We start from the raw sequence: 6,162 nt of genomic DNA, 5'->3' as shown, positions 1-6,162 counted from the left end.
CCAACCCTATATAGCCCCTGCAGTCTTATTTCCTCAGATGATTCTGGGCTGTATCAATAGGAGTATAGTGTCTAGAAGACTGAGGATTGTAATTGTACCTTTCTATTCTGCATTGGTTAGACCTCACCTGGAATACTGTGTACAGTTCTGGGCAATTCAAGAAGGATATTGACAAGCTGGAACGGGTCCAGAGGAGGGCAACCAAAATGGTCAAAGGTCTGGAGTCCATGCCCTACGAGGAGAGACTTAGGGTACTGGAGATGTTTAGTTTGGTGAAGAGAAGGTTAAGAGGTGACATGATAGCCATGTTTAGATATTTGAAGGGATGTCATGTTGGTGAGGGAGCAAGCTTGTTTTCTGCTGCCTCAGAGAGTAGGACCAGGAGTGATGATTTCAAGGTGAAGGGAAAGAGATTCCACCTAAACATCAGGAAAAACGTCCTGACAGTCAGGACTGTTGGACAGTGGAATTCACTGCCTCGGAGAGTGGTGGAGTCTTCTCCTTTGGAGGTTTTTAAAAAGAGGCTGGACGGCCATCTGTCAGAAGTTCTCTGATTGTGTTCTTGCATTTCAGGGGGTTGGATGTGATGGCCCTTGGGGTCTGTTCCAATTGTAGGATTCTATGGCTGTCCTGTTGTGATTTTCTTTTCTCTATCACCTCCCACCCACACACACACATTGGTGTCCATTTTGACCATCTGCCCAGAACTTTTATCTCAGCTGAGCTTATGAGCACGCCCTGTGCTTAAGGTGTAGGATGTCTCGTCTTGGAGGCCAGGAAGCCAATTGGTGCGTCTGCTGTGCCCAAATGGATGTGACATCACCCCATGGGTCAGTCGCCACCCTGCCCTTTCCCTCTCCCTTTGATGGTGTCCTCTTGGTTCTAGAAATTCCTACTTTGGCCCAAGTGGGCTCCGATGGAGGAAGCTCAGTCGCCTTGTTGACTCCTCAGACCAACTTTGTGGCCTCATTCCGCAAACAGTCTCTGCCAGGCCCAGTAAGTTGCGAAGCATGCTGTGTGCATTGCCTGGCAAGCATCGTAGCCCCTTGGGAGATGGGGGCGTGATGGTTCTCCTGGCTGACAGCCCCCTCCCACCCCTAACACCATCACCTTTTATGGCTGAGTGACCGCATGGCAGGCTGATGACTTCACCCAAAATATTCAAGGGAGGTGGGACTTGCACACCTCTTGAGCGGTCTATGAGAGCCCAAGCCAAAATGTTGCATGACCAACCCCTTTAGGGGGTGCACATCTCTCCCCAAAGATGTACCCAGTGGGCACAGATGCCCCCCGCAAAAGGACCACACTCAAAATGCAAGCCCTTCTTTGCATACGTTTCTTGGGCTTCTGCGAGAGAAGCAAGATCAAACCTTTCCGAGTGAGCAATGGGAACGGCATTCGTCAAGCTCATGATAAAGAGAGGATTAGCTTTTGAAGGAGTTGGATTTATATCCCCTCTTCCTCTCCTGTAAGGAGACTCAAAGGGTTTACAATCTCCCTTCCCCCACCCCAAACAAACACCCTGGGAGGTGGGTGGGGCTGAGAGAGCTCTGCACAACTGACTAGCCGAGGGGTCTGCAACCTGCGGCTCTCCAGATGTTCATGGACTACAATTCTCATCAGCCCCTGCCAGCATGGCCAATTGCCATGCTGGCAGGGGCTGATGGGATTTGTAGTCCATGAACATCTGGAGAGCCGCAGGTTGCAGACGCCTGGACTAGCCCAAGGTCACCCAGCTGGCATGTGTTGGAGTGCACAAGCTAATCTAGTTCACCAGATAAGCTTGCAAGGGCTCAGGTGGCAGAGCAGGGAATCAAACCCGGTTCTCCAGATTAGAGTGCACCTGCTCTTAACCACTACCCCACGCTGTCTCCTTGAGAGCGGCAGGACTAGATTGAGGTCCCCAGCAGCTAGTCCAGGTATCCCCAACATGGTGCCCACGAAGTGTTATTAGTGAGAAGGCCGGGTGGGGATTTTGCTCAGCGGCGCATTCAGATTGGCTGGATCGGATTGGTCACTCACATTTTTGAAAAGCTTTTTGGCATCAATGGCCACGACAGGCCAGGGATCTTGGCTGTGTGACTGAATGTCCGCTGCAGCAGCTAGTTTGTAGTTGTACCGACCACTCTACACTAGAATCCCACAGCTACCTACAGACTCAAAAAGATGGAGGACCCCTGAGTTAGCCCAGCTGGCAGCTCAGGTTTTGAGTGGTAGCAGTGGGGGAAACTGCAGAAGATACGTCTGTAGGAAGGAAGTCAAGAAACTGACTTCTGTGGTTCGGGCGTTCAGCTTCGCAAATCTCAGCAAGGCACAAGATCCTCAGCATAACATTTGACGGTGCCAACCAACAGGTGTCCTTGTCTTTGTTTGATTCTTGAGTGTTGGGGATAAAGTCCCAACGCTTAAAGGAGAGCCAGCGTGGCGTAGTGGTTAAGAGCAGGAGCACTCTGATCTGGAGGAACCGGGTTTGATTCCCCGCTCTGCCACTTGAGCTGTGGAGGCTTATCTGGGGAACCAGATTAGCTTGTGCATTCCAACGCATGCCAGCTGGGTGACCTTTTTGCTAGTCACAGTTCTTCGGCGCCTAGGACTTCCTTGGCAATCTCCCACCTGAGCACCAACCACAGCTAACCCTGCTTAACTTCTGAGGTTTGATAAGATCTAGTTAGCCTTGGCTAACCAGATCAAGGTAAGAGATGAGCAGAAGGAGTCAGTCATCGTGAGCCTCTGCTTAGCAACCCGGGACTTCCTTGGAGGTCTCCCATCCAAGGACTACCCAGGACTGACTCAACTTAGCTCCCAAAATTTGACAAACACCAGGCGATCTTTGGCTGTTGAGCCCAGGGCATCAAGTGGAACATGCTGTCACAGGGACGTAGGTATAGATTTTTTATGGGGGGGGGGTTCGGGGGTGGGGCTACACCCCCACCCGCCCCTAGGGCATGGCCACGCCTCCCCAAGCCCCGCCCCCGGCCTAGCGTTTATAAAAGCAGCTCTCCGAGGTCGGGGATGGCAGACTCCCCTGCCCTCCCCTGCCCCTCCCCTCTCGGCAGAGGCATAGAGGGGAAATGGAGCTTTGGCCAAAATCTGAGTCCCCCCCCCCCGCCCCGGGCAGCTGCTGTGATGCTGGAATCCACCCCCAAACAGCATCACTTTCAATGGCATTTAAACTAGAGAGCCCAAATTCTCCTTTTAAATCCACCTTAAAGGGAGAATCTGGGGTCCCCAGTTAAACAACATTGAAAGTGATTATCCCCCACCCTGAAACAGCATGACTTTCAATGTGGCATAGTGGTTAAGAGCAGGTGCATTCTAATCTGGAGGAACCGGGTATCCCTGCTCTGCCACTTGAACTGTGAAGACTTATCTGGGGAATTCAGATTAGCCTGTGCACTCCCACACATGCCAGCTGGGTGACCTTGGGCTAGTCACAGCTTTTCGGAGCTCTCTCAGCCCCACCCACCTCACAGGGTGTTTGTTGTGAGGGAGCAAGGGCAAGGAGATTGTAAGCCCCTTTGAGTCTCCTACAGGAGAGAAAGGGGGATATGAATCCAAACCCTTCTTCTTCTTCTAAACTGAGGACCTCAGATTCTCCCTTTAAATCCATGCCGAAGAGGGTGGATTTAAAATGAGAATCTGGGGAAATTTGGAGGGTGCCTCCTGTCAGGGGTGCAATGGTTAAGCTAGAAGAACCAAACTTTCAGGGTATCTTTAGGAGTCTCTCCTAATGATACCACCCAGGTTTGGTGAAGTTTGGTTCAGGAGATCCAAAGTTATGGACCCTCAAAAGTGTAGCCCCCATCTTCTATTAGCTCCCATTGAAAACAATGGAGGATGGGGCACTCCTTTTGGGAGTCCATAGCTTTGGACCCCCTGGACCAAACTTCACAAAACCTGGGTGGTATCAGTAAGAGACTCTCCTGATGATTCCACCTCCCAGGTTTAATTGAAGTTTGGTTCAGGGGGTCCCAAGTTATGTCCCCTCAGATGTGTAGCCCCATCTTCCTGTGGCTCCCATTGGAAACAATGGAGGATGGGGGCACCCCCTTTTGGGAGTCCATAACTTTGGACCCCCTGAACCAAACCGCAAAAAACCTAGGAAGTATCACCAGGAGAGTCCCACAAACAATACCTGAAAGTTTGGTGCTTCTAACCCAAATAATCACGCCCCCTGCAGACTAAAAACCGAAAAAAAATTACTGGGAAATGTTTAGAAGGAAACCACAGGCAGGTGGGCGGAGCTTTGGACATGAATGGTGGTGGGTTCAAACCCGAGAACCCCCCCCCCCTTACCTACGTGCATGTGCTGTCAAGTTGCAACTCACTCCTGCCTGGGGGATTGCAGGCAGGAGACAATGAGGCAGGTTGCCATATTGCCTTCTTTTGCCTAGCAACCCGCACCTTCCTTGAAGGTCTCCCATCCAAGTCTTAAACGTGGCCGGCCCTGCTGAGCTCCCGAGCTGTGGCCGGCCCAAGCCAAGCTGGGCCATTTGGGATGCTGAGAACTTCAGGCAGTAAAACTTCCACAGGCAGCCCAGCTTTTCCTGGCAGGATGCAGGATCTCTCTGTTCCTTCAATAAATTTCTTCCTAAGATGTGCCAACAGGTGGGCAGCTATTGACAGATTTGGGACTGCTATGTACAAAAAAAAATCCGTCAAGGGCGTGCGTGACTCGGAGAATGACAGGGGGTGGGCAAAGGTTTTAGCGTCTGTTCCCAATATGCTTTTCCTGAGAGGCAGACGCCAGAGAGGCTGAAATGCCTCCACATTCATTGTGCGCAGGGTGGCCAAGAGCCAGTACCATGTTGACTCTCCTGATGCTTCTGGCAGAGTTGCTGAAAAAGAAGAGAAGTTTGGATTTATACCCCCCTTTCTCTCCTGCAGGAGACTCAAAGGGGCTGACAATCTCCTTGCCCTTCCCCCCCCCTCACAACAAACACCCTGTGAAGCGGGTGGGGCTGAGAGAGCTCCAAAGAACTGTGACTAGCCCAGGATCACCCAGCTGGCATGTGCTGGAGTGCACAAGCTAAACTGGTTCACCAGATAAGCTCCACAGCTCAAGTGGCAGAGCAGGAAATCAAACCCGGTTCTCCAGATTAGAGTGCCCCTGCTCTTAACCACTACACCTTGGGCCAGTCACAACCTACACCACCTGCTCTCAACTTCTGGCAGAGTTGCTGAATGGCGCCATGGGCAACTTAGTCTTTCAGATATGCAAATCAATCTTTACTGTGTTTACAGCAAAACAATGGACGATCTCGATGACAAAGGGCATAGAAGAGAAAGAGCACTTTGTTCTGTTTTCTTGTTCTTATATATTTGCTATTGATGTGAATATATGTATTTCAATGGCTTTCAGTAGGAACGTGCAGGATTTCCAAGAGAAGTTGTAAACATTGTCTACCCTCCCCCCCCCCCCCCCCCCCCAATTATTCATTGAATGATGAAGAAGAGTTTGGATTTATACCCCACCGTTCTCTCCTGTAAGGAGACTCAAGGTGGCTTACAAGTTCCTTTCCCTTCCTCTCCCCACAACAGACACCTTGGGAGATAGGTGGGGCTGAGAGAGAGTTCTGAGAGAATTGTGACTGGCCCAAGGTCACCCAGCAGGAATGTAGGAGTGCGGAAACACATCTGGTTCACCAGATAAGCCTCTGCCACTCAAGTAGAGGAGTGGGGAATCAAACCCGGTTCTCCAGATTAGAGTGCACCTGCTCTTAACCACTACCCCACGCTGTCTCCTTGAGAGCGGCAGGACTAGATTGAGGTTCCCAGCAGCTAGTCCAGGGATCCCCAACATGGTGCCCACGAAGTGTTATTGGTGAAAAGGCCGGATGGGGATTTTGCTCAGCAGAGCATTCAGATTGGCTGGATCGGATTGGTCACTCACATTTTTTAAAAGCTTTTTGGCATCAACAGCCACGACAGGCTGGGGATCTTGGCTGTGTGACTGAATGTCCGCTGCAGCAGCTAGTCTGTAGTTGTACCGACCACTCTACACTACATCACGCTGGCTCTCAGGTTGGCATGTCACTTGGCAATTTGACCCTCCCAACTGGGTGGCTCACCCAAGCTAACTCCATCTTGTCACATCTCAGAAACGGAGCCCGTTAGTAATTGCAGGGGACTGTCCACGGTTGCTACGCAGAGGAAGGCAAG

The sequence above is a fragment of the Sphaerodactylus townsendi genome, linkage group LG03 (genome assembly GCF_021028975.2).
Source record: "Sphaerodactylus townsendi isolate TG3544 linkage group LG03, MPM_Stown_v2.3, whole genome shotgun sequence".
NCBI classification, from domain to species: Eukaryota; Metazoa; Chordata; class Lepidosauria; order Squamata; family Sphaerodactylidae; genus Sphaerodactylus; species Sphaerodactylus townsendi.
This window is presented reverse-complemented; position numbering follows the sequence as displayed.